Source organism: Triticum urartu, chromosome 7A (assembly GCF_056163025.1).
Source record: "Triticum urartu cultivar PI428250 chromosome 7A, HENAU_Tu73, whole genome shotgun sequence".
Taxonomy (NCBI): Eukaryota; Viridiplantae; Streptophyta; class Magnoliopsida; order Poales; family Poaceae; genus Triticum; species Triticum urartu.
The window spans coordinates 623,452,645-623,460,063 of record NC_141879.1 but is presented as its reverse complement, the minus strand read 5'-3'; positions in this window follow the sequence as shown (position 1 = coordinate 623,460,063).

The window sequence follows — 7,419 nt, the reverse complement described above, 5'->3', positions numbered from 1 at the left end:
GGGTTTCAGCAAAGAATCTATCATGAGCTTCTTATGACCAAGTCAAAGAAGTTTGCTCCTCACAAGCAAGTCAACACTGAGAGTTTGCGCGACAATGATCATCTGTACCCCGGTGAGTACTCCGCTCTTGTACGACTGGGTTTGATTCCGTTTGTCACCTTCAACCACCTCTACAATGAAGATCTAGTGCTGCAGTTCTTTGCCACTATGTACTTCTCCAATGATTCTGCTTGCACCCCCACATGGATGCCCGGAACGTATCAGTGCTCAGCTCCTATGGCAAAGTTCTCCGAGATCATTCCCTACCCATTCATGGATGAAGAGACTGTTTCTGATGAGTTTGGCATTGTTCGGGAAAGTGGGCAGCGCACTAAGGATGAGATTGCCTTTGCTTACAAACAAGAGAAGTCGTTTGTCATTGGGTCAATCAAAGACCTCTTGCCCCTCTATGACACCATGCGCCATATCCTGCGGTATACCCTCACTCCAAAGGCCGGGGATTCCCATAACATTCGGAGCTCCATGCTTGATGTCTTTGTGTATCTTCATTAGAAGAAGAAAGTGGATGTTCTGGATTTCATGTACTACGAGCTGCATTAGTGTGTTCAAGAGAACAAGTCTTTGATCTATGTTCCTTTCATACAGGCGTTGATTGAGACCGTCTGTCCAGCAAAGTACATTGCTAGCTTCAAGACTGTTGTTCCCAAGCGCAACTCCAACTGGACCCCAGCTACTCCTGCTCCCTATGTGCCCATCAAGAAGGGGTGCAACCCTAGGCCTGAGGATCGTGCTACTTTCACTCCAGGCATGTCCTCTACTGCACGGATCCCTCGTGGTAAGGCCAAGTATGTTGGCTCTGAGGCCATCTTTGTCAAGGGAGAGAAGAAGTCGCTGTTCAAGACCTTGAGCAACATGTTAAAGATGTGTCAGTCGATTCAGCATCGTCAAATCAAGGAAATCAACAAGGAGAAGCTTGTTCGGCGTGAGCAGAAGGCAGCAAGGGCTGCTGCTGGTGAGGAGGTCGGTCCAGGTTCTGAGGATGTCGACAGTGAGGCCACTGCTCGGTCTTTCCCAATGGTCGGGTGGCGTTTTGATGATGATGATGATGCCTCGAGTGCTCCTCCTCTTGTCTAGTGAGTCTCATGTCGCCATTTGTCTCCTTTTTGTTGTCTTGATGAAAAAGGGGAGAAGTGGTGTGTGCGGTTGTGTGTTCGTGGGTGTGTTGAGATCTCAAGCCTCGTGTTTCTCGCTGTTCGTGGGTGTGTTGAGATCTCAAGCCTCGTGTTTCTCGCTGTTGGTTGGTTTTAGTTGGCTTGAGATACTCTTATTTCCTTTCCGTCTATGTGGTTGTGAGCCTCTAGCGTTATTGTGAGACTCTAGCTTTATTATTGAACCTTGCTATTATCCTCTTATGCTTTTTGGGTCCCACATTATTTGCTCACCACACTGTGTCATGAGATCTAGGCACCGTTATAGGTTTATTTTGACGAATCTCATGACTTATCAATAATGATCTTGGTCGAACCTCCTATGGGTGTACTAGATGCATTCTTGTTTTCGGGCACACATATAGGGGGAGCTATCATGATCATTATTTGGTCCATGGCTTTCTATCTGTTTATCCTCTTTGCCATGCTCTAACCACGTTGTCATCAATGCACCAAAAAGGGGGAGATTGAAAGTGCTAATGGCACTTAAGCTATATTTTGGTGTGATGACAATGTGGTTAGTTGCACTAATATCGGTTGCTAAAGTTTATCTCAGGTTATTGGTTCTAAGTGCCTGCGATGGAGATGTGCGCCCCCCCCCCCATTTCAAAAAGGACAAAGGCGTGGTCTTTCGACGCTTCGAAGGTTTAGTTTTGGTTTGCTTCGAGTCGTAGGAAAGACCGCACTATTAAGAGGGGTCTGTGTGGATAAATGTTGTGTGGGAATGCCTTTGCCGAGCCTTACTCTCTTACCCTTCCCACTCCAACCACCTCATATGATCATAGTGTGTGTGCTGTGGTACTCAGAAAGTTGCAACAGTAAGTTACTGGGTACCCCGTGCGCACGGGGTCTTTTGACCCTCGTGCGCACGGGGTACTGGGCAACTCTCTGGGTACCCCGTGCGCACAGGGTACTGCGTAACTCTCTGGATACCCCGTGCGCACGGGGTGGTGCGATTGTCTCTGGATACCCCGTGCGCACAGGGCTGACTTAGCCCGCGCGCACGGGGTCCAACGGGCAGAAATCCCCACAGCCATGAACACTATAAAAAGGCCTTTCTTCCTCCTCCAACCTTTAACCCTAATGTCTTGTTGAGCTCCACCATTGCTACACCCCATTTTGCTCAATACTCTCAATCCCTCCACCCAAACTTGTTGAAACTTTTGGGATTGGGAGAGCAAGACCCGATCTACAACTTGACCAAACCAAATCGCGTTCCCCGCAACATTTATTCCCCATTGACTTGTTACTCTTGGAGCTTGGGCTCCTAGGTGGTTAGAGGTTCCTCCAGAAGCTTCCTTGCTTGTGGTGTGCTCCGGAGAAGTTTGTAAAGGTGTGGTGGTCGCCTTCAAGACCAACCCCGAGTGGTTCGAGGCTCATCCGTTGGGGGTGACTCGAAAGAGAATACAGTGAGCCCTTGGTGGCATTTCGCAAGATTTGGCTCCGGCACCGCTCCAAACGGATATTAGCTCTTCCCCAAGGAAGAGTGAACTTTGGGTTAAAATCCGCGTCCTTGTCTCACTTGTGGTTAATCCTTTCCCGCACCTTTCTTTGTTGTTGTATGCTTGTTGGCTTTCTAAGTAGTTTGTTGCCTAGCTTTTCTTCTTGGAGTTTGCTTGTCATATAGGTTGCATTCACCTAGTTACATATCTAGTGAACTCTTTTATCCGCTAAGCCTTAAAATCTACAAGAAAGATTAAAATTTGTAGTCTCCTATTCATCCCCCCCTCTAGTTGACCGTATCGATCCTTTCACCTGGACATTGGCCCGAAGAGCCACGCTGGCATCGTAAGCAGCCTAGCTATTCTCGTGCACCATCTTCATCCGCTCCATCATCACGTTAGCCTGACGGATAGCCTCCACAGCGGCGTCCGACTGGCTTTCCGGAACATGATAGTTGGTGAAGAAAGGGGAAGACGGCCCAGATGCGGCAGCTTGGAGCTCCGAGACATGGGGTTGGGCGGCTGAAGGAAACACTGGTACAATCAACGATGCAGGGCGCTCACTCGACAATGGGACAGCAAAAGTTACAGAGGCCCCACCTGCATCTTCAGGTTGTTAGACAGTTGGTTTCGTCGTCAGCCCCGGCTGAGATGTCTTGCCAGCCGCTACTTTTTTGTTCTTTATGGGCCTCGGGGCCACATCTTCATCATCATCCGGAAGCTCTATAACGTTGGGTGGGGCTGCAAATAAATCAGTCGACCCCAAGTGAATCGCCAGAATTTGATCGACCAAATAATCAAGAACAAGATCACGGGAATTTTACCTGGGTTGGAGGTAACCGCGTCTTCCATTTCCTCGTCTCGGTATTGGCGGGAAGAAGTTCCAGAGGTAGCAGCACTGCAAATGTCAACTTTCAGTCGGTTATATTCTGTTGCTCGAGTCGACCAAAAGATCGGGTCAGATGATTACCCGGAGATGGTGGGAATAGTCACTTTGATTCTGGGCAAAGCCTTCAGTGGTTTGCAGGATGTGGCCTTCAATAGTTTCGGCGCAGGAGGCGGCGCAGTCTTGAGCTGTTTCGGTCCCTTCTCAGTCGGCACCGGAGAAGACGTCCGAGGGCACTTTGAAGACTGCCCGGTCGGTGCGGCCACCAGGTCAGGGGTGTTTGCCGGGTCATGAACGTGCTTGGACCTCCTTTCTCTGTGAGGAGGCGAGTCGACCTCTTCTTCGTCACTCAGGTTGTCGCTCTCCTCGTCCTCCTCTGCATCCCAGTGCCACTCGCCACTCTCGCCCCCGCTCGCCTCTTCCTCGACATTTTTCTCCTGCACTCCATTGGGCATCGAGTACACGTCAATAAGAGCCTGAAAAGACAATGAACAAAAGAAAGACAGTCGACCGTCAACAAGATGTTACATAGTGAATCAAGAAGACACTCGACAATGCAGAATTGTACCTGTTCCGGCTGGCGCAAATGGTCGAATGGAACCACCCTCCTGGACCCCCGGGGATTATCCTTGTTGCCGGTGATACCTCTCAGCCACTTCTCCACTGTGTCCTCACTAATATCCTCTGGGTGGATCCGAGTGGAATCCTCGAGTCCCGAGTACAACCACATCGGATGGTCATGAGCTTGGAGTGGTTGGATGCATCGACTGAGGAAGACCTCCAGCAGGTCCATACCAGTCACTCCGTCGCGGACAAGTTGGACAACCCGCTCGACCAACACCTTCACCTACGCCTTCTCTTCCGGGATCACTCTCAAGGAGTAGGGCTTCTCCACTCGAGCCATGGAAAAGGGGGAAGTCCAGTCGACTGACCCGGGGTCGGCTGGTCCTTGCAGTAAAACCAGGTCGACTGCCAGCCCCGGACCGAGTCGGGTAGGATCATAGCTGGGAAGGTGCTCTTGTTCCTCATTTGGATTCCAAGACCCCTGCACATCTGTATCACGTGCGTCCTCTCGTCACTCGGGTTGGCCTTCTTGACCGTCTGGGAGCGACATGTGAATATGTGCTTGAAGAGACCCCAGTGCGGTCGGCAACCCAAGAAATTCTCGCACATAGACACATAAGCAGCGAGGTACACAATGGTGTTTGGAGAAAAGTGGTGGTGTTGAGCCACGAAGAAGTTCAAGAAACCGCGAAAGAAAGGGTGAGGAGGCAAAGAAAACCCGCGGTCGACATGAGTGGTGAGGAGGACGCACTCACGCTCCTGCGGCTGCGGCTCGGTCTCGTTCCCCGGGAGCCGCGCCGACTCATGGGGGATCAGTCCCCCCTCCACCAAGTCATCAATGTCATCTTGACTGATTGTCGAGCGGATCCAGTTGCCCTGGATCCAGCCAGGCGGCAGGCCAGACCTCGACGAAGATCCGCCTCGGCTGGTCTTCTTCCCTTTCGCCTTCGCCGTCGCCTTCTTCGCACGCTCCAATGCCACCGTCTTTTCCTTCCCCATGGCAGCGAATCGAGTTCGAGCGGGGCAACGACGCCGAGAGGAGAAGTAGGCGCAGCGGAGGAATCTGAGGAGGAGGAAGAAGAATGGGGGTGCACTGTTCAAAGGCCCCGGTCTGGCGTCTTATATAAGGTCACTTCCGAGTGACTGACTTGTAGGCCCGGACGATCTTATCAAATCCCGCAACAGTCGCGCACGCGATACGTGGCAAAAAAGGTGGCGCGGAGACCGAGGCGGCCAGCCTAATCCGTGCTGATTACTGCGGCCTCCCCCGCCCGGCGCGCTTCCCAAAATTCGAATCCCGCGAAATCCGCAAGGGGCGGAACAACCCTTCAGACGGAAGATTTTTTCCATATCAACACTCGAAACTTAACAACGAAAGTTCACTCGACAAAACCAAGAATGGATCAAGGCGACTGAACAAGCAGTTGAAGCCATCATGAAGGTTCATTCGACCTCTGGATGAGACACTCTCAAAGCACAAAAGCTGAATCGGAAGGATCATCAACTTCTTCTCCACTCGAACCCTGAACCATTCGGGGATTAATGATGAAGCTACGTACCTAGGGTAGGGTCATAGACCTGACCTAGACATCCTCCCCTAGGACAACACCCTAAAGCCAGGATCATCCAAAGAGTATCGTCATTCACTCGACCGGAAAGTTCCACTCGGAAGAATCGATGTCACTCGACCGTCGCAGAAGTCACTCGACGGGCAGAAGAGCTAAAGCCACTCTGCATATGCAACGGTCGAGCATTTACTCATAGGCTTAATTGACATTCACAACATTTTAATATAGGCGTTACCAGTAATGTTCTCTCTTCAATGTACCTTAAACCCTCTGTGTCGTGGGCTGGCTGGGGTCCTGGCGCACTCTATATAAGCCACCCCCCTCCACAGGCACAAGGGTTCGCACCCCCTGTAACTCACACGCATATAATCCAGTCGACTGCCTCCGGGCTCTGAGACGTAGGGCTGTTACTTCCTCCGAGAAGGGCCTGAACTCGTAAAACTTGCGTGTACAACTCCTCCATAGCTAGGATCTTGCCTCTACACTCCTACCCCCCATTCTACTGTCAGACTTAGAACCACGACATTGAGGCAGTGAGATTTAGAGAAGACTAATAGATTTTGTGATGTCAAGAGTGTTGTTTTCCCTTATTTTTGGCCGTAGTCTATTCACTGCAGTTCGTGGTGCGCTTAGGGCATCTTCAACGCTGACACCCAATTTTCTTCCATGTCTGTCTATCGATTGGAGAGACTAATCCACGGACACGGATGCGAGAGCCGGTCATCCAAAGCTAGCACATATGTCCGGTTATATTTTAAATATATTTTAACACAAATGAATAAATTTGATTCAAACTCAAACGAACCGGCACCTTCCTGCCACCATCAGGTACTCCTCTTTGTTTGATGTTGTTGTCGTGCTCGCCTCTGCTGATGTTCTCTTTTCTCTTAGGCCAACTCCACCGCACGACCCCATCCTGTCCGCCCCTGTCCGTTTGGGGTAAAACGGACAAACCCCACGCCCCAACACGCAATGAATTGGACCCATCTTGTCCGTTTTATGTCCGTCTGACCCTATTTCCAGACCAAACTTGGGCTGGATTTGGGGCCAAAGCGGACAGAATCGGATGTGTCTCCGTCCGCGCTAGTCCAGGGTGACCCCACTTGTCACCCACACACCCCACCTCCCATCACTCTTTCTCTCTCTTCCTTTTTCTCTCTCCCCACCAACTCTCCTGCATGGCTACTTCTGGAGCGCACGACGCCGCGCCGCCCATCGGCTCTTTGCTGGCTGCAATCGACGGCAAGCGAGCGAGGCTGGGGCGCGGCGGTGCTTCTCGTAGGCAGGCGCGCGGGGTCGCGGGGCTCCACCCGTGGCTCGCGGCAGAGCCAGCGTGATGTGCTTGGCGCCCGGGGCGCAAGCGGCAGTGCACGAGCGCGGCAGGGCGCGTGGCGGCAGCCGTGACGCAGGCTGGCACGGCGCGGGCTGGCACGGCGAAGGCGTGGCGGGGAGCGTTGCTAGCCCGCGTGTAGGCGGGCGGGGCGGTGGCGCGAGGAGCCGGGGCGGGCGGGGCGAGGCCGGGCGCGGGCAGGGCGGGGCGAGGGGAGGCCGGCAGCGCGGCGAGGCGGGCGGGGCGAGGCGGGGGCGGGTGCAGGCAGGGCAGGGCGATGGCGCGGGCGGGGCGGTGGCGCGGCGCGGCGCTGGCGGGGCGGGGGCGCGGTGAGCCGGGGTGAGCCCAGGCGCGGGCAGGGCAGGGCGAGGGGAGGCCGGCAGCGCGGCGCGGCAGGCGGGGCAAGGCGGGCGCAGGCAGG